General features: G+C 38.7%; 1 long non-coding RNA gene across 1 annotated transcript; it reads left to right on the forward strand.

Annotated features, from left to right (window-relative positions):
* Positions 1–476: 476 nt before the first annotated feature.
* LOC115337357 lies at positions 477–20,770 on the forward strand. The gene is made up of 3 exons (XR_003922102.1): positions 477–586; positions 18,266–18,377; positions 20,535–20,770. It is a non-coding gene; the product is annotated as an uncharacterized LOC115337357 (long non-coding RNA).
* The last annotated feature ends 1,608 nt before the right edge of the window (positions 20,771–22,378 follow it).

Raw genomic sequence — 22,378 nt, forward strand, 5'->3', positions numbered from 1 at the left:
TCTAAAGGAATTACATTTAAATTAAGAAGTTTTAGAAGGTACAGAACACAGTTAATTCTGTGAAACTCGTTGTTGGAAAGATCTTCGCCTTGAGACAATGTTAATCTTTGCATTAGAATAAATACATACAGGGCACATTATGCCAATCACTACAAATTAAAAGTTAGAAAAAAATTGCCAGTGCACGAATCATTTCCTAATTGTCAACATTTTTACAGTTCTGAAATACCTGATTACAGTTTGCTGTTAGAGACGTGATACCAGGCCACACATAACAGTAGAGCAGGTTAGCAATTCCTGTGTTCAGAAAAGACTTGCCAGATCAACGCTAACCTATCTCCATCCCTAGCTGAAATGATTAGGAGGGAATTGGTTGCTTGACAACCATGTTAGCCCTAGGTCATTTTTGCAATATTTATGAGCCAATGTTCTATTTGCATTAGATTCATTAGCTACGCCTTTCAGGAGGGAGGAAAGAAGATATGGGCAGCTGACTCCTGCTGATCACCCCAGATGAATGAGTCAAGCCTTACTTAAAAAAACCAGTGTGTCATGGTGTGGGGAGGAAAAATGGAGATTGCAGCAGGTATGGAAATGAAACAGGGGCATTTCATGCATGTGGGGTAAAAGAATGGCTGTAAACACAGACAGTCCTGAGATCCAGTCATGTCCTCCACACCTAACCTCCTCCTGGACAAGCTGCACAGTTTCTATCCAGCTGTTACTAATGGCATTTGGACTTGTGGGCTGTTGCTAATGGCATTTTGACTTGTGGGGCCACATTTTTCTGCTGGAGTCTGGAGCTTTTCAGTGGTGTGTCTTTCCAGGCCTATGTTGAAAAGAGCAGCAGTCTTTAGTTGGTAATATAATCAAATCCAGAACAAAAGTGAAAAGAAGGAGTGGGCAATTTGGAAAGAAGATGAAATACAGGAGGACAGGGAGAAGAAAAATCAAATGAAAAGGATGCAGAAATAAGACTCTGGCTGTTCTAATTTTGGTAACCACCTCAGTTTTCTTCTAAGAAATACATAGTTAAACAAATGTTGTAATGGAATATGTCTGATAAACCATTATATCATCATACTACTGGGTCATAAACATGATGTGATTCTTAATAAATCTTAATTTAAAATTGATCTATTATAGAATTTTTTAGTATCATTAATATTCCTGTGGCTGGTCCTCATACTGAAAAAAAAAAGTATTTAATAATAGTTTTAGGTGACTTTTCTTGCTTTGTAGATGCTTTCTCGTGTTTTCTGTTTTGTGACTTTTTTTGGCTGCAGCGCACTGTATTGAATTCCAATGCCTGTATTAGTGAAGATTTCCTTTTTTGCAGCAGTCAGCTATGGGTTAAAAATAGCCACATTATATTGTCATTAAATATTCATTAAATTGAGTTGTGGCAGCCTGTGAGAAGCATCCAATTAAGCAGTTCACTTTCTACACGTAAGGCTACAAATGAGCAGTCTTCTTTCTTTTCAATAATACATCACAGGCTGCTGTTAGTATCTGTAAAATAATTGATAAGGCAAAAGTTATTTGTAAAATACATACTAGAAATAGAAAAGTAGATTAGAGAGGATGATTTTGCCTTGAGACTTTCCTCTGACTGTGGGAAAAGTACAGCATACTTTGATTTAATTTTTACATAGCCTGGGGAAATCTGAAATGCCATATCTAATCATTCAATATTTTCTATTTCTGACATGTATTATGTATTACTAAATCTTAAAAATCAGAGATGGAAAACAGATCATAGACTTTAGTCACCCTGAAGCCATTACAGAACGGCTGGGTCATGGGAAAGGCTCAGTGACTTTTTGGATCTATCCAGTATATCTTATTTTGTTGCTAGCGCATTGATACACCCATAGACTTGTTTGAAGAATGTGCCTAGGCTGCAGAGGCATGACCGCCATCTGTGCAGGCAGCGCTGAGCTAGTTTGAGCAGCAATGGCAGTGGAGGTGCATTGGCTCAGGCTTTAGCATAGGACAGAACATCGTTCTGATTTCCCAGGACCAGCCCATGCTGCTGACCCCTCACTGGCACGCTGGCTAAAGACATTAAAGCTAGCTAGGTTTGCTGTACGTGTGATGAAACCGCTTCCTCATCTGCAGTGCAGACCTGCCTCAAATCATACACTGGCTCTGACGCAGTGGTGAACAATGGGTAATAAGGAACTGCAGGGACCCAGAGGTCTCTCCTCTGAGCAGCTGAGCTGCTTTCAGGGTACCACAGTGGCACAGGGAGCAACGTCAGCCTGGTGCCAGTCTCCTGTTTCCCCAGCCCTGGGCATGTCCAGGGACTAAACTAGGCTTCTGTGTAAGTCACTGGATCCCAAGTTACGTATTACATGCCTCTTTTGTAGCAGCTTTTGCCTTGTATGTATCTCCCCTTCTGCCACTTGCTGATTATTTCTCGCCCGTCTTCACTTATTGATGTTAGTTTTAATTCACCACTTTATTTAATTGCTGATTCCAGCACACTGCTTCAGAAGGTACCTTCTGGTTATTATCAAAGCCCTGTGTACAAGCTGGGCCTAAACTCCACAGGATATTGGTTCAGCAGACTGGAAATTGTTTGGCCATTTCATTTACATTTAAAATGTAGGCTTTAATTGAATTAAATATGAAGCAAAGCACTACCAGATGTACAGTGCTCTTTTTTTTTTTTTTTTTTAATGTGGGATAAAATTACAATTACTTTTATTGTTCATTCAGTGTAATATTTAATGAGACACGAAATCTCTCATTGACTATGCATTGATGTCAGAGGAGGAAACCTATGGATGTGGTAGCTAGCAGAGGCCACCTAAGACACATGGAGCCTTTCAAGGTAAAGAAAATAGCCTGGTAAAGGCCCCGGTGCTGGGGAGGAAGGCATGCTTTGCAATGTGGCTGAGGACCAGCTGCCACTGCAAAGTATTCTCACACTCCTTCCTTCTCCACCTTCCACCTCCAGTCTTGCCTTCCTGCCACCTCCCCTGTGGCAGCATCAGCATCCACCCAGCCCTGCAGCAAGGCAAATAATAGGGGAGCTAAATGAGCACATAACCAGTCCTGTGAAAATGTGAAGAGTCTTCTGACAGCACATCTCCTGGGTACTCGTAAAGCACGAGGGAAGAGGGCAGACCATGTGGCTGGGAACTGTGGGTGGGCTCTGGGTTCTGAGGTCTGCCAAGACGCATCCAGCAAAGTGAAAACTTGGTGCTATTACTTTAGTTAGGTCATTAGGTTTCAGAGTCAATGTCATAAATCAAAAAAAGCTATTTGCAGGACTGCCAGTAGTGGTGTTTCTGACAGGTTGCAGGCTCAAAAGTCAGCGTTTTGAACCATGTTATCAATATTATTTAAACACTGATGCAGTTTTAATTGCTCCAAAAGAACACCCCACTATACAGTGATCTTACAGTGGGAAGAGACAATTTACAAGTTTGTATATGACCACTACCATATCAAGAAAAAGGGGTGAAATACTGGTTTATGGGAGCAGTGGTGACATTTCTACCTGAGAAACAGGATTTCCTATGTAATAGAAATTAGTATGCATCTAAGAACTCAGCAACAAGCTAATTCTTTGTTAATTTTTCAGCTCGCCCTTGCAGCAGTTTACAAGCAAAATATTTTGTGAAGACTTAAGATTGTTCAGTACATCATTATGAAAGTTGTATCTCAATTAAAATCTTATTCGAAAATATGGTAGTAATACATTTTTTATCATAAATGCAAAGTACTGCAATTAATTCAATAAGAAATTAAAAGTAAATCTGCACTTCTGTTTTCATATTTTTTCCTTATTTTCTATATTTTCTAGGATATAACCTGGAAATCACAAATGAATTCATTCAGGAGTCCAATCTGTCAGAAAGTCCAGAAAATAAGAACTAGCTAGAAAAATGCTTGCCAGATGCATGATATGTACTGAAAGAAGAAATCAACTTCTCTGCTATCTGCCACTATATATAAATAATATACATTATTTATTTATTTTCCCCTGTGGTTTTTCACATGCATCAACTCTTTCTATAGAAGTAGAAACAAAAGTTTAGCTTTAATAATTAAAATATCGAGACAGTAAAAGCAGTGACATAAATGAAACTAAATCAAATCAGGCTGTGATCTTGCATAGTGGTACATATGCATACAGGGACATTTTTTCCTAAAAAAAATCTTTTACAGTTTTTATTCTGCGAGGCTTGCTATTATTGTGCCTGCATATCAGAAGAAATCTTCCTGCAGGCATAATTAGAATTGCCAGCTTCTGAAGTTTATCTTAGTTTTTAGACAAATCATCTAAAGCCCAGACAAATCAATGGAAAAGCTCCTGGGATATGTCTCCACTGCACAAAGCACAACTATATTAAGTGATGCCTGACTTGGTGCTAGGTGAGCTGAATTGTGCAGAGCCACGCAAGAGACAGTTAACTAGGGGCTAGAAAGGAGTGCAGTGACAGAGCAGGTTAAGCCTCAAACAGACTCCGGTTCCAGAGCCAGCTCACTCTCAGCCAGCGTATCACCTCCCTGCAGCTATACCATGCACGGTATGGGCAAAACCCTATTATATTATGAAGCCATGTGTAGTTTGGCCTCAAACTGAAACTAATTGAGGCTGTGCCTGATAATCAGGTGTATTAGGGTTTATGTGTTTCTCACTGCATTATTTACCCAGTAACCTGCAGTAATATAACTTCAGTAGCAAGCAGAGGATGTTTTAAACTGCAGTCTACTGCTTTGTTGTTAAAATGTCAGGTAATGCATAATTTCTCCCCCTAAGCTCCATCAAGGCAGAACACTTCTTGTAACCACCAAAGAGGACTTGGGGATGGAGAGGAGGTGAGACTGTCGGCAGTGGGGTCAGGAGTTTACTCCAGGTCTTGAAGGCCACGTGTCTCCCCAAGACCTCTAAGGGTGGAGTGGCAAGGCAGCTTCAGCAGCCACGTCCACTCAGTCCCACTGTGCCCTTTGCCACTCTCCGCCACCATTTGTGGGACCATGGGTTCAAGGGAGCTGTCCTCTGTGATAAGGAATCACTTTTTTCCCCTTCCCTTTGGTGGAATTAGTTTCCAAACATGTGAGCTTCCAGAGCTGATTTACGATACGATCACATGAGCTCAGTGCTGTGGTGGGGCTGGGCCCATACTACCATTTAAGAGCATGATACCATGTCACAGTGACTGGCTTAAACTGCTGTGAAACCACTGCCTGAGTGGGGTTTTCCTAAAAGCAGAAGCTTTTTCAATCTTGCTGTTAGTGATCATGGAGTATGACAGGGACTACTGGAAAGTGTATGTGTGATTTAGTAGTATTTATCTTACACAGCATAGTAATGGGATGTCAAATTAGTAAATGGCTTACATATAGTCAAAAGGCTGATCTTGTGTCTGAGATCCCAGTCCTAATGTTTCCATAATTCTTTAAAACATAGCAGGAAAATATACAGATTTTAACAAGCTTATAGTTGCATAAATCTAAATTTGTGCAAGAGAATTTTTAGCAATATTATGAGGAGCAGTTTAGCTGTAATACTGCTTTGATGAATTTTATGTTTTATTTTATTCTCTCCATTAAAATCTTTGCAACTGTTTTGAAAGGGGAAAACAATAAACACCATATTCTGCAACCCAAAATGATTCCTCGTGGGCTTCCTAAGCCAAAAATAGATAATACATAGAAACAAAGTGGTCATTCAAATTGGAAAGAAATTATGAAAGCAATACATTTGGCATTTAGTAAGCTCCAAAGAGAAGGTTGTGGTGCTAATATAATTTGTCCTACATTCCAAATGGAAAATGCAGAAATTATAAAATACACTTAAGGCCCTATCTGCAAATTATGGACTTTCATTTTGAGGGTTATCCTTTTTGCTGCGGTTCTTAAACTTGGCAGGAAAAGTGCATTGGCTAACAGAGCTCAAAAACCTCTTATAATTGGCACCCTAGAATGGGCATCTTAGTGAGGTTTGGCTGCTTTTGGGCTTGAGTTTAGCAATCCATTTTTGTCCAAATTAAGCCTGGATTCATTTCAGCACCAGAAGAATTCTTTACAACACATTCAGTAATAAAGAAGCAGCCCCCTTTAGTGAACCGAAATGTACAGATGAAAACAACAGATTCAGCTTAGTGCATTTACTGACTAGGTTAATTCTGCAGTCTCAAGTCAGAATTGGCTCACACCGTCTCAGCAGTGTTGACAAAACAGAATTTTGTTGCCTTACAGATAAGAAAAAAACAAGTAAGCCCCAGACAACTATGCATCTTGTTACTGTAGAGAGGTTTGGAAATAAGATATGGTACAGCTGTGAAACTGTCCTCCTCCAGCAATCACCTGAACTCCTCACTGTCAGATGTCTTTCTTAGGATCACCAGCAAGAAAAGCTTCCTGAGGGTCTTGTGCAGACAAATTAGTTGGTAAGAACTTTTGTGCCCCTTTCTGGGGTGATTTTACCGAGGTTAGTCTGCCACCGCAGACAACTGCCTAGTTTTCCTAAGCCTGCAGCTGATCCTATCTTTTGTGTCCAAAACTGTTGCTCTCTCATTAACTACACCAATGCTGAGAAAGGAAAGGCTCATTTTAGTTCCTTAATAGTGGAATTACTGGTGCATGAAGCCAGCTGATGGTGTCAACCCCCCACATCACTTCTAGAAGGGTAGTAGAAAGGAAAGAATGTTCTGGCTCTTCTGTTTTTCATAGGAATTGCTGAATATATGCAAAATGTTAACAGATCTAATTATTATGTATTTTCCTCATTTAATGACGAGAATGTGCCAGCATTTTAGCTATTAAACACTCCATGTGGTTATAAAACACTTCATAAGTGGATGTCTCTTGAGAAAAAAGTGTTTTGATCTACAAAAATGTGAATGACAAAACCCCAAAATAGTGCAGGGTAACGCATTTTCAGATTTCCCAGCAATTTTATTGTTACATTGATTGTCACAGTAGTATTCTTGCACTGCCTTGGCTGGAGTTACAGATTTGTTAACAGAGGTGGTAAATAATTGTTTTTGTTGGTATGTGTTTAAAATGGGTAATAAGACTATAATTATAGGTATGAATGCCTGTTCTTACTTAAGTACTCACTCTAGAGATTTAAAACTGATGCCTCATTAATTCCTACTCTTGAGTTCTGCATCAGCGAGCTCATTTAATGTTGTCTCTAAAATATGCACTTTTCTTTCAAACAAAGTTGGTTTTTGCTTGTAAGAAAGATGTTCCATCAGCTAAATGAACCAAAAATTTTCTTTAGCCTTTTACCCTTTTCCTTCCAAACAGAGAAAATTAGGTCTTAGCACTTTAGGATCTGTGGAACACGTGAATCTTCCAGTAGCCTGGAATGAAGCAATTACGCTGTCTCAGTGCAAATGTGATATTCAAGAAGGTACAATTTTCTTAAATTATATTTCTGTTAATTACCCTGAGCCTTTCTAACTAAGCTGTGAAAGTAACTTGATTGCTCTCAACTACAAAATTTGGAATAAAGCCAAGATGAAAATGGCTTCTATTTCCTACTTGAAGAACAAAACTTTTGAAAAATATACTGACATTATCAATGAAGTAGCTACATTTTCTGTTTGAACCTTCTCTTTTAAAATTTAATTTGTCAAATTGCAAAATCATTTCCATTTAAGCACCTTTCATCTTACACTTTTTTATGCATATTTTCTTTATAACCTATCTCAGAAATAACATTGAATATTATTAAAATGGAATTTAATGATTTCAAACTGAAAAGCTTTAAATAACTTATTTATACTTTTTCTTAATTAGTCTTAAAACCACAAATTATTGATGGATCTTTTAAAATAAAAATTTAAACCATTTTTTGGCTTGGTTTTCCAAGCAATAAATGATTATGTAGTGATTATGTATATTTGTCTGTCCCCTCAAAAAACTTCTAGTTGCAATGGCTTACTGTAAGTCAAACTTGACTTTTCATAACATGAAGCTGCTAAATTTTTGTGAAAATCAGTAGCTGGCTGGAGAAGAGGAACCAATGCTCTACAGTGTGCACTGAGGGAGAGGCAGTTTTAATTCACAGCCCTATCCATTTTAAGAGGCAGGAATCAGATGCTCAGTCAAGATGCGCATATGTCGTGGTTTAACCCCAGTCAGCAACTAAGCACCATGCAGCCGCTCACTCACCTCCGCCCCGCTCCCCGGTGGGATGGGGGAGAAAATCGGGAAAAGAAGCAAAACCCGTGGGTTGAGATAAGAACGGTTTAATAGAACAGAAAAGAAGAAACGAATAATGATAATGATAACACTAATAAAATGACAACAGCAATAATGAAAGGATTGGAATGTACAAATGATGCGCAGTGCAATTGCTCACCACCCACCAATCGACACCCAGCTAGTCCCCCAGCGGTGATCCCCTCGCCCCCACTCTCCCCAGTTCCTATACTGGATGGGACGTCACACGGTATGGAATACCCCGTTGGCCAGTTTGGGTCAGGTGCCCTGGCTGTGTCCTGTGCCAACTTCTTGTGCCCCTCCAGCTTTCTCGCTGGCTGGGCATGAGAAGCTGAAAAATCCTTGACGGGAGACTAAACATTACTTAGCAACAACTGAAAACATCAGTGTGTTATCAACATTCTTCTCATACTGAAGTCAAAACATAGCACTGTACCTGCTACTAGGAAGACAGTTAACTCTATCCCAGCTGAAACCAGGACAGCATACTAGGTAGTCACTTGGCACTTTGTCAGCTCCAAACCAAAACTGGCGTGTGCTGACCGTCAGTCAGTCAAGGAGGTAGGGACATGAGAAGAAACAGGGAAATACTGTGAGGAAGAAGAAAAGGCAAGGGTAATAGGATGGTGCTGAGTGTACTAAAAGTGTAGAGGAAGTGGCTAGGAGGTACAGATATAAATCCAAAAAAGGGAGGCTTCCTGCTATGCTGTTCATGGAGGAACTCTCAAACACTCTGAACCATGCTTGGTAATATCAGATAAGAGGAAAAGCTATGCACTCACCTGTACACTAAAACATCTTTACTTACACATAGAACTTTAGGTAGAATAAGATTTATGTAAGTGAAGCTTTATTAAGTAATTTAAAACAGGCTTCATATATGCTTTAGGTTTTTTGGCAGCTGAAGTACAGGTTAAAAAAAAATGTGATTTAGTCCTGCAGAAAGGAAACAGGAATGATGAATGAATGTGAATGCAGTATCTACGATGAATAGTCCACAAACCTTATGTGTAGGACAAAGCAAAGTCACCTGTTTTTTATTTTGTAGGAGAAATAGTGCTCTGTGTTATTTTAGTCTCAGGTGCAGGGTCATTCCCTAGTAAAATGGAACTTCAAAGATGTCTGCACTTGGGATGATGATTTGCCATATTGTACCTTGTTCAAAAAGTACTGATATTGACAGCTACAAATTTTCACGATGAAGACGCAAAAACTGGGCTGCCAGTTTAACAAAGTGCATATTATTATTAGAATATCTGTTAGAATATATGTTGATTTGGAATAAAACCTAAGAATTTAGAGATTTCTTTTTACTTAACATTCCACTGCAGTACTGGTAGAAATCTGTGGATATTTTCATGGTATTGAAAAACAGACTTTTTTGTAGGTCTCACATGTCTACTTTTTAAAATCTTGTTGAGGAGGAAAGGAGCTTTATGTTGATAGTATATGGATCGTGTTACCTGTCAAGTCAATTTTAAAATCAAGTCAGTCCTCAAAACAAACTAAAGAGCAGGTCTTATCACCTGCCTACTAAGATGTATTAGATATTTAAAAAATAACAGTAATGCACTATGATATCACTGACCCATGAATACCTGGTTTAGCCACTTGTTGACTGGGTGGGAACTGCATGAATATCTCAGGCTACATGACTACAAGGCAACATGCAATTGTAAAATATTCTGCTCTTCAAGAATCCTCTGAAGCAGAGAATGCTGATTTGAAGATTCAAGAGATTGCTTTCATCTTGCAGTAAATAAATTAATATTCCTCTCACTGCCTGTGGAGCGGGAAAGCTTTAGAATAATTTTGAAATCAAGTATAATTTTTTTTACCCATATTGATATTTCAGAGAGGAAAGGACCATAAGAATTTTACAGATCATCTCCAAAGATGTAATACAATGTTCACAAACATAAACTACTGATGATAAGGACTGTACTATAAGTTTGCACTGTGATTCTACCTCTGAAGGTACATTTCACCTGACTAACAGTAGACATCCATACTTAAAAGTCTCTCCTTAAAATGTGCTTCTATAGACTCACAATTCTTCTGTCCCGTTTATGCAGTGGGGGAAATCCGGACAACCATGCTCTCTATAGTGATTCTTCTTCACGGTGCTGTATCAAGGTACCTGTACACATACCCAGCCACTTGAAATACATGTAGTGGACACGTAGTACTCAGGAGCAGATAATCTGCTTTACAGATCTATTTCTACTCAGCTAAATCCACTTACTAATATAGATATAGCCATGTGTAAAGGACTTAGGTGGGGAAGGGACCAAGCAATGCCAAGAGCATAGGACAGAAGGGGGCTTAAATGCAGTAGCTAGGACTACACAAGAAATAAGAGCAGAGCTACCTACTTACATTCTCTCAGCTATTCACAGTTTAAAGACAAAAGCTAGGACAAGAAATGGAGGGTCAGCAAATATACCAAAGCCTCCCTCACCAACATACCTAAGCATATAAAAAATGTCCCATCCCTCATAGTGGAAGGAGCCTCTTCTTCCTATTCCAATGTTATGAAGAAGTGCAGTATCATTCAAGTGACTTACTGGAAGGTCAGAGTCAATCTTGACAAATTTCTGCTGTAATAGAAATTTTCTTGGACCTAACAGTGAAAACTTGTCTCACATCAGGAAATACCAACATGTCTCAACATTCCCATGTTCTTTTTCCTGGCTGTCCTCCTTCTTCAGCCCCTGAATTGGCCTTTGACCAACTGATAACACTCTAGATCATAGTCCAGGTTATGTTTTGATGCAGGCAGCACTGCACCACTCATAGCAAGCTGCCACTGTCTTGTCCTATTTGTGCTAGAAAATGAGCCTTCCCCAAGTTCTGGCAGAGGCAGGTAGGAAACTGATGAATACCTCATCCATTTCAAAATATTTGGCTTTCTCGCCATCCTTCCTAGGATAATGAGGGAGAGGTCAAGCATTCTCCTATCTGTTGTGAATTCTTCCAGCTCTCAGCATCTCAGTCATCAAAGGCTGCTACATGATGTGTGGGAATTCAGCATACCCATACCCAATTTCCACGGCTCTGTTCTCAGCCTAGGAACTCTCCTGAGCCACAGTCTAGCAATCTACAGGTTCCCAACCAAACACTTCTCCCTCTTGCTCCACTTGTTACCAGTGGAGCCCTGGGCACTAGAGAGGAGCACAGCTGCAGAGCAACTGTGCTGCTCTGCATTTTCCAGGCCAAGTAATTAGATCAGCATGGGAAAGTCTTCCATGGAAATGATTCACCTTAAAGATTTGCCTATAATCTCTAGATGCCTGTCCCTGCCTAGACCATCTATCAGTGTTCACCATGTTGTGTTTCCAGTAAGTTGTCACACTAACAGAAACTCAAAGGTGTCTCCAAGCTCTTTACTCCATAGATTCATTTCCCAAGAGCTTGTTATTTCTAGCAATCATTTAAAGAGGAGTGGTGGTCTACCATGTCTTCTTGTTTGAGGCAATATGGCCCCCATGCCGGGAGTCAGGGACAAGCAAGGCTCTTCAGAGTTGCATTGTGCAAACTCAGCCCTGTTGGTGAAATTCCTATTATTAACACACCCATGACATTGGCCCAAACTGAAACTATAAACATCAACTCTGAAGGAATTGATGCTGCCACTGCAACTTCTGCTGATGCTACTACTACCTCTGCTTGTCAGGCAGTAGTAGCAAGGCATGCTTGTGAAGCAAAGCAAGGTAAGATCAGAAAGGAAAAGCCTTTACCCACATGATCCCTGAACAAGGGCCTGCCAAGACTGCATCAAAGTGCCTGGGGTGGTGCCAGGCTTGCCATCTGCTCCATTTCCAGGAGAGGGACAGTCCAAAAGACAGCACAGCAAATGACCAATGAGGTAAACACGGCAGTCATAAATTCTAGATTGTTTCTTCTCTTTTTCTGTGATAACTTTCATTTACATGCAGCATCACTTTTTCATTCCATATCAAATCCTTTTCTATTTCCATCGGGCTTACCTATCTGTGCTTTCCTCTGCTGAGATGATTCTCATCTGCACAGTCAGAGCTCCCTGGATCAGGGCAGCAGTTTGTGACAACAATATCTTGCACCTGATGAGCCACTATAGCTCCTGTTCTGCCTTTGGTACCTGTGATGCTGGAAATCTACTCTTTTGGTGTAATCATGGATTAATCTGCCCCACTCCAGGATCTCCATCAAGCTCCAAGGCAGTTGCTGTTCACCTGCCTATCCCTAGGCCACTTTTCCCTCATTCTTCTGTGTGGTGGCTGCCCTCCCTCAGCCTTTTGGTTTGCAGAAACAGCCAACGGTACCTAAAGGTCAAGCACGAGGGTGCCCTAAAGTGTTGTGTCCATGTGCTCTTTCTCTTCTTGCAGGTGGTATATGACAATAGTGCGTTGTTTGGCAAATATGGGGGCATGCTTTGGGATGCTGCCCCCAGCCTGCCTTTACTGCCTCTATATTGGTCTTTTTCTGTGCACTAGGCAGGGCTTTTTTAAATTGTCCTGGGACCTGACATGCTTCATGCTAGCCCAGCTGGGTCTACTGCTAAATGGAAACTTCCCCTTTCCCTGAGTACTGTCTCCCACCAAACTCTATATATCTTTCCTGCTTATCTCTTTTTTTACCTGATCTAGAGTTTCCATGAAAGTCCAGTAGATTTCTCTCTTTGTTGTTGCTACTTACACTGTTGCTGATCCAGACACCAAGCCAGGTGCATGAACAAGCATAATTTACATATTGCTATCACCTTGAGAGGTGCTTTATTTGAAGAGATGCCCATCTGGTGGGTCCTGGCATTACAAAAATTAATGGTTACATAAAAAGCAAAAAGCTTATTGCAGCTGTCATTAAGGAAGACCAGTTTTGGCCATGGTTTAAATGCCTAGAATAACATGGGTGTGCATGGAGAATCTATGCAAAGGAAGCAGTCCAGACCCATATCTTCCTCTGGACATCTGAACGCAGCTGTCTGCATGAGTGAAGACAGCAAATGTGTTTCTTGGTGGTAGAGGGGGAGTTCAGGTGAGCAGCTTCCAAACAGCAAAACACTTGAATCAGTGCTAGTAATCTACTTTCAGAGAGATAAATTGCACTCTGACTTCCCATCTCACTTGAGATCTCTAGGTGTTACTGTGCTATAAATAATAATAGCACTTCTTTTGACAAGTGAAGGAGGTTGAGAAATTGACTGGGAGAAAGACTGATTCCTTCATCATATAACATATGGATGATCAAGATGGGGGATAGGATGTGCTGAACCTGGAAGATTTGTGTGAGGCTGTGGTTCCACTCTTCCTTGCAGGATTTGTGAGATTTCTTTTCCTACATAGAAGTTGGCAGATAAAGCAGATAAAGTAAAGATTAGAGCACAATGACAGGCAAATTTGGAGAAATTTGCATAGTAACTGCCTGGCTAAATTTTGCCTGTGAGATCTATAAATCTGTCACTTTCATGAGCAGAAGATTCTCACAAATCATTAGCCAAAAGCAGAAAAGCCATCACTTATTTTCACAGAGAAAATAGTTGAAAGAACAGTTTAACTATCTTTTCAACCATGGAAAGCTATCCTACCTTTTCAGCCATAATTTTGTAAGGCTGCTTTCACTGACGTAGTAGAAAAATCAGAACATCTAGCAGAAATTGATATTACACAAACTTAAAAGATGAAATCATCTTCAAAATAGGTTTTGTTATACCTTCTCAATAAACTCTTTGATGTTAATTCAGACAATTTTGCATAAACCTCTGTAACACCTTGACACAAAAAATCAGTAATAGTTCAATACAATTTATCAAGGAGAGAACCTCACTTCTGAAACAGGCTGTTGTTTTACCTGTTCATAATTTAGGTACTACAATATATACTTTATAATATATCTACTATAAACTCACAAGGCATTCAAGATTGAGCTTAATGAATTCATCTGCCATTTTGTTTCTAGTGTAGAAGCCTTAGTGATACTTTTAATTTCTTTGGACCATGCTCTGATGAATCCAGAACATGTCTCTGCTTTACTTGTCATTGCGGAGTCTATTTTGTTTAAAACCTGCTGTGATATAGCATAGAAGTCACACACATTCAAGAAAACTCAAGTTTGCAAAGGTTAAGCAATTTGAAAAATTGCCATTAATTTTCCAGTATATGTTGTACTCATCGGTATTGAAAAATGCATACTAATTTAAAGAAAACCATGTAGATGCTTTGGATTTACACCTTTAGAAAGTGAGTAGAATCCAGTCAATTTGCTAAAGTGCTTTCATTTCTGTACTTGAATTTTTTGCTCCTATTCACTCACATTATATGTTTATTATCTATATTGCTAAATACTCATTTTCCTGGAATCCCAAATGAATACTGGAAAAAAACTTCTTCTTTGACAAAGTATTTGGCAGAGCAATCTAAAATGCATGCTACTGTTTACGTGGATTTTATCTTGCTTTTAATGATGGTGTTTCTTGATAAATTATTTGAACTCTTTATTCTTGCACCTGCACTATCCATAACCAAGATACAGACTGTCAGGGTATATTATTTTAAATTCATCAGCCAGAAAACTATGCATTCAGAAGAAAGAATGGTGCTATGGATAGATGCACATCCAAGCACCCATGGGATTAATCCAAATTAGAGCTTCCTCCTTTAGAATTCTGAGTAAATATTCCAACCTACTTTAAGACTTTCTTTATGCTTATCTCTCTACCCTCTCACAAGCCCCAGAATCATTCTTCTTTCTATTTTCCCTGTTAAATCTTTCTCCAGGGTTCTTTTGGCAGATAACTGTAATACAGAGAAACAACATAGTAAGGCTTGTGTTGATGGCTTGTATGAATGCTTAAAAAACACTCTAAAACAAGCTTGCCTTTTTTTTTTTTTTTTTTTTTTTTAAATAGGGCAAAACATTGATAAGGTGTTGCTGAACATTCTTTTTTCCTATACCTGTTCACCTGCCTAAAAAGCATTTGGCTAAAAGCATGCTTATAATTAAAATGAAATTAAGTTGTGAGATAACCCAAGAGATTTAAGCAAGAGAAGTTTTGCTATTTCCTATTTGTCCTTAGGAATAAACAGATATACTGTCCCCACTCATTTCTGGAAGAACAATTTTCAGACCTGTCAAGTTTGAAGTTCAGACAATTCTGAGTAATCTATTTTGAGTAGTAAAATACAGAGAATAAAGTATCTCCCTCTGTATACCTATAGATACAGAAAGTATTTGTAGCATGTGTTCATGCAGACTGAATTAATTTTACTCAAACCATTAAAAGGAAATTCACCTTTCAGCATTGCTTATGCATGGAAAATTTCATCTTATAAGAAGGTTTTACAGGGAAAATGGACAGCTGCAGATAATCTGCTTTGCAGTCAAAATAGTAGCCAATAATTTATGCCAGCTGGATTTAAATTAATGGGAAGATGCCTTGAAATTTCCAGAATATGTTGATGCTGAATTCAATGGAAGACTTACTGTGGCAGGAGAAAAGCATGTAAAGGTTCCAGTGGATCATGAGGCTAGTAAACATTATGGAAGGACAGCTCATTTCCAGGAATGGTGAAGAATCACTTAGTGTTTGGAGTTTTTGTGGTATATAGTATTTGCTTATTTTGTGAGGACTGAAGTTTCTTCCCTATAGAGTTTAGCTCAGGCTTGCAAGATCAACACATATTTTAGTATATTTTTCCACTTTTCTAGCTTTTAAAAATTCTGTTAGAGGGGCCCATCAGGGCCAACAGCTGGTTATTTGACAAATTTTGCTTCCTCCTATGAAAACTGTATTTACAATAAAAGGCATCTACCAGGGATTCTGCAAGAAGATTTACTTTTTTAAAGTTTCTCTTTTTAGCAGTGTGAATAATTCTGCAGCCAAACCAGTATGGAGCTCTTCAGTTTTTGGTTTTTTTTTAATATTATACATGAGGTAGCCTCTTTAAAGTGGAATGTACTCCCATTCTTCCATTTAACATATGAAAGCAGGAAATTCATTTATATTCTGAGTTTTTGTGTTAGATGAACAGCAAGAGAAGGGACACGAGAGCCCAGTCTTGATCATACTGAAGCTGGTGAGAGTTTGTGTCACTGACACGAAGGTGAGCAAAACTGAAAGCTGCCGAATGTCTCCCATTACAGGCTTGAATCTACTCTTATGTTAATTGCTGTGAATCTGGAAAAGGTGAAGAGTGGGGTTTCCTGGTTTTAGCTGGGATAGGGTTAGTTTTATTTCTAGTAGCTAGTATAGTGTTATGTTTTGGATTTGTATGAAAATAATGTTGATAACACACTGATGTTTTCAGTTGTTGCTAAGTAGTGTTTATACTAACTTAAGGGTTTTTCAGCTTCTCATGTCTAGCCAGCAAGAAGACTGGAGGGGCACGAGAAGTTGGGAGGGGACACAGCCAGGGCAGTTGACCCAAAGTGGCCAAAGGAATATTCCATACCATGTGACGACACATCCAGTATATAAACTGGGGGGACTTGGCCAGGGTGTGGTGGATCGCTGCTTGGGAACTAACTGGGTGTCGGTCAGCAAGTGGTGAGCAATTACATTGGGCACCACTTGTTTTGTATATTCCAATTGTTTTATTATTATTATTGTTGTTTTATTATTGTTGCTATTATCATTACTAGTTTCTTCCTTTCTGTTCTACTAAGCAGTTCTTACCTCAACCCATGAGTTTTACCTTTTTTTTTCCCCCTGATTCTCTCCCCTATCCCACTGGGTGGTGGGGAGTGAGTGAGCAACTGCATGGTGCTTAGTTCCCAGCTGGGGTTAAATGACGACATGGGTTTATTAAAAAAAAAAAAGTATAAGTGAAAGGCAAATCAAGTCTCATGGGTTGACCCAGTTGTCTGCATGAAGCCTGCTGCCAGATTGAGCTGCTTCTACCATTAGCATTTTATCAAAGTTTACTCCCATCAAGTAACTTCAATATATTCAAACTTCAGAATTATTGGACTAGTGAAAAATTACAGCTGTTCTGCCTTATGTGCACAGACTGTTACTATAATAAAAAGATGGTCATTGCACTATCAATAATTGGGGGGAAAAAGAAAACAGAAGGAAGTATCCAATGCTCAGGAGCAGTCAGTCTTGGGACCAACCTCTGTCTTACCCATGGGTGTTCATTTTGCCTTGTTGCAGTTCTTCGAGCTGCTGGATACTAATTGCTGCATAACATGGAGCAACTGGAGGAGTGTGGTGGGTGGCTCAGGACAGCAACATCTGCTGGGTGTTTGAATTTATGGCTGCAAGTAACTTCAAGTGGAAAACATAGCCCGCAGGGAAAGAGAGGCAGGTGGGGAGACAAAAGCTCATACTGCAATTTGCTGGAGAGATTCAAGCAACACAGAGAGGTATAACAGGAGTGTGATTGTTACTGAAGAAAAGGAAGGAAGTGGGAAGAGGTGTACACCAGTATTTACTTTATATTTTTGAAGGATTCATACTTGTTGCCATTCAAGGATAATATCCCAGCAAACTAAAAAAAACATCAAAGAGAAATAATAAAGTTTGCTTAAAATATTTGGTAAATCTTTCGTATGCATTCATAATATGTAATGCATAAGATCTTTTGCTCTCATTCCTGTCTAGCTGGAAGTTGATGAATAGGAAGTCAGATACTGTAACTTTTATTACAAGAACAAATTCTCTCACTTTGTGTTCACAGGTGCAGATCTGAGACTCAAAAAAATCTCCCAAGTTCTTTACAATAGAAGATATCCATTACCTTCCTAGTTACAGCCAGAATTCTCTCTGTCACATACATCTGTCACAGTGAATTAGGCTGCTCTTTCTGCACCTTGCTCAGGGGTCTTACTTGGAGTCCCTGTTTTGGTTCCATATACTTGTTCAACATCCTCCGTATTGTATCTTGAGCTACACTCAACTGCAACACATTTACAGCTGCTGTTCCAAAAAAGCAATAAGGTTATTTTCTCCAGTTGCTTGAGGGTGTCCAATTATTCTGACATTTAAAATTCTGATAGATTTTCAGAGATTTTCAAACTCATGTTAAATATTTCAGTTTCCTTAACAATGGGTATGTAGAGGCAATTAGTTCTCTTGTTCTTTTTGCAGGCTTTATGGCTTTCCACACATCTATTATTAGTTTGATCTGTCTGTTAATAAAGCCACCATCCAGGCCCATGAGCCATCCAATGGAGGAGCTGATTCTCCTGCTTCAGAATGGGTATAATTAAAATACATTAGCATTTCACATACTTTTTGATGAACTGTTTGGGCCCTGGAGGACCCACTTCATAGTCTAATCTGTGTTCATCAAGGTGGAGGACACCCACATTTTTCCCACTGGTGATTTACCCAAACATGTTGTCTTTTTTTTTTTTTTTTTTCTTTTTTTTTCCCTTGTATATTTGTCTTAATGAGTTGTGGTACCTTAAGATGTACCGATTTCTTTAGCAAGAAACTTTGGGGATTTTTATTTTCTCTTTGGCCTTGGGAAAGTCCCTGTGAAAAGTTCCAAAGTTTCTCTGTTAATATGCTACACATGATTAATGAGCACTGAGGTCCTATGGAAGAATAATGAATTTGTTCATAATTGCAGAATATATGTAAATTTTTACTAAATTTAGGGCTTTCTTACTCTAACTTTCAGGTGTTATTTATATACACACATCAGATGGTTTGATGTATAAGCAAAAAGCTTGAGATTTTTAATTTTGGGGTTTGAATGGCTGTTTGGTAAGCTGGATTTTTAAGACTTCTTGTTTTCCACATTTCTGGTCATCCAAAATCTTCTGAAGAACATGTATTCAACCTTTACACAGAATTGAATTATCTAATACTGTCCATTATCTATACAACTGACCTGTCTTCCTGAAAATACTACTAACTAAATCAGGTACCATAACTAACACAGGAAAGAAGTCAACAGTTAACACGTGTTAAACTAAGTGCAATAGAAATGAAAACACAGACGTGTAGATGAAAAAGGGAAAAAATTAAAACTACTTCACATCTCTGAATGATTTATCTTGAAAGATATTGCAGTGTAAGTAAGAAAGGTGAATATTTTTTAAAATTTAATCAAAGTAAATTCTGCTTGCAAGGTGGTTAATGTTAAAGTTAATTACTTGTTAAGACATTTCTGAAAGTGTTCTTACATATCACCAGGTATTTCAGGTAATGAGAGGACACTGTTATAAGTAAGGAAAAAAAATGACACTGCAGTATGCTTAAGCTTCTCCTAGCTTTAGAAATGGCATATAGACTAATCCTCCAAGGTGTTAGATACCTCATTCAGGGGACTGAACAACTTGGACTACATTAGAAACAGAAATAAAGTTGTTTCTCGTTTCGGCTCCAATGTATTTATTAAGCTAGCATTCCTGATACAGATGCCTAATGGCAGGTGTTCGCGTGATATTTCATAGCATGCACCCTTTGTGTATGCTGCATGCAGTGCATCAGTAGGCTGCTGCTGTGGTAAGACTGCAGAGGCATTGCAGTCTTGCTACTATCATTGGTTGTCATGGCCACAAGTAATACACAATACGGGGCACAAAGATTCAGACAATTTTTAAAAATGATACCACTTTTTCCATGATGTGTTTTTTTTCTTTTCTTAAGAAGCTTTATGTGTGATTATAGACAGCATCTACACACAGTAACAATACCTTCCCAACTTCTCATGTTGCTTAAGGAATGCCAGTACTTACATTAAAAGATAACATCCAGTGACTAATTTTGCAAATAATTACATTTCTTTTATCCATTTGCTATTGGCATATGTGTATTAGACTCTCAAAGATCTCCTATGCATGCAAGCAGATTCAAGACACTTGTTAATTACTTTATTTCTTCAGTGCCAAACATCATGAATGACAGGAATGAAGCTATGTTTTCAGTACCAACATCTGTATACTACTGCTGAATGTGGAATTTTAAAGTCATATCAAAAATTAAAAAAAAAAAAAAAAAAATTAAGAATAGCTTTACTTTATGAAAATTAAATTGGCTAGCGATTAAGAGTTATCCAAAATACGTGCACTCATTAAATGACTGCCATGAAGGGAGATTTTTACATTGTGATTCGTTGTTAATTGAGAGTTTCATAGGCAACAGAGTCTTTGGTTAATAGAAATCTAGCCATTAAGGCAGATGGGCTGTATGTAGATTGCAGGTTGCATAAACTGTGCTATCCATGGATCATATGTGTAATATTTTATTAGACCACAAGAGGTCACACAACATTTATAAATCTATGCAGTGGAAAAACTGGTAATGGTTCTATCTGCAAAACAGTGAAGTTAAATCTCATCACTAAGTAAAAGGCAAACAGAACAATTTGTAAAACAACAATAAAATATTTTTTTTCCTGTTAAAGAACTCTCAGCCTGTGTGATCTGTGGGTATGAGCCATACCCAAATGTCTTCTCAGCTGTACATTTCATGCTGAAGGCAGGGGAAGCCATGTGCTGTGCTGTGGTACCTTCTGAGTCATTATCAGTATATGATGTAACCTTGGAAGAAGGACAAGATCAGACTCTCCTTGGCATGGTGGGTAACATAATCAGATGATATATGATGCATCGGGTGGGATTACTGTGATCAAATAAGCATGTTTGGCAGCTCAGTGAAAAGTATTAAAGCTGAGTTTATCTGGACAAATTGCTGCTAGTTCAGCGAAATGATAGACACAAAAAAGATTTTAATTTTGCAGAGATTGCAGCCTGAACTTGTGAAACAAGATCATTTCATAAAGATACCATCCAGAATTTTGACAGAAGCTTCAGCATGATGCAATTCCTGACAACTTGTGTGGCAATAATACCCCTCTGAGATTGCTGTTTGCTCTCACTAACCCTGAAGGAAGCAGAGGCCAGTGACCCAAAGTATGGAAGAAATGTGGTGGGTGGAGGAAGCTGGGGAATTAGTGCAGTGCCACCCCGTGGCAGGGCAGGACTAGAACAGCCTTGCTGCCATTGGAAATACCTGTGAAGAATGTATTTTGGGGAAGAAGTATAAAGGAGCTGATTCTTTAGGGTCTGCCCTAAGATATGCATGACCTTGTACAGCTAGGGATGTAGAGCATGCTGCTTAATGCCCATGTTTCTCAGCTTCTTCCATTGCTATCCCTTCCTTCACGAGGGATGATACATCACATCATGTCAAGGTTATTTCTAAGTAATTTTTCTACTTTCCAAGCTTTATCTGTAGTAGTGGAATGATAAGACCATAATTATTTGACTCACAATAGCCTATCAATTATATCCTTAAAAACTGCCTAATTATGTGCCTAGCTTACAGGCTATTATAACTTCAGTGGTGTCCCTTGGGTAAACAAGTCTTCATTCACTCACGTAAACATAGAATTAAAGAGGAAGAAGTAACAGCAGACAGGAACTGACCAGTATAATTTTGACTTTCTTCTCAGAGTTTAAATACAAATGCTCTTTACTGTATTAACAATTTTAAGTACTGGTATTTTTTCTCCTAGGAACTCACAAAGCTTCTCAACAAAGGGCAAGTATATTTATTTCTATTTTATAGACAGAAAAACAGCACTAAAAGCTTAAGCTGTCATGAGGAATAAACAGCCCCAAAAGACAAAACCTATTTCAAACATATAGCCTGAAATAGCTTGCCAAGCTTCTTTTGTAAGTGCAGTCCTCTGTATCTTAAGGAAGGTCACACAGAGCTAACCTTAAATGTCCTCTCTTTTATATAGCTGGTTATATTAGCTTTCACTTAAGTTTGTGTCTTTTGTAGAGGTACATAAGCTGTACACGTTGGTCTGTTTTACTCTTCAAATGAGCATAAGAGAGCGACAATAATTAAATATGTTTTGCTGTTTCAGTTTCTAAAGTACCTTCTCAGGACTGCAGACTCTTAGGCATTTATTTCTTAGAGCAGAAGGATGATCTTTTCTGTAAGTACCTGATATTCAGGAAACCTTAATTTGGTTGGATGAACTCTCTTTGTGACCTTGAACAAGTTATTTAATACCTTTACACCTCCATTTCCTGCAGAGAAAAGACATGTAATACTCCTATGGTAGTTGGGTGAAGGAGGATAATTGGTAAATACACGAAAGAACAAACAGCCACAATGACAAAATTAACACTCCTCTCCAGAGTCAATTTATTTCAAAATGTAAAAAAAAGGGAAGAGAGAATTAAATTCCTGAGGAGGAGGATTGTTTTTTAGAGAAAAGCAAGGGGTTGAAAC

Source organism: Aquila chrysaetos, chromosome Z, assembly GCF_900496995.4.
Source record: "Aquila chrysaetos chrysaetos chromosome Z, bAquChr1.4, whole genome shotgun sequence".
In the NCBI taxonomy this organism is placed as follows: domain Eukaryota; kingdom Metazoa; phylum Chordata; class Aves; order Accipitriformes; family Accipitridae; genus Aquila; species Aquila chrysaetos.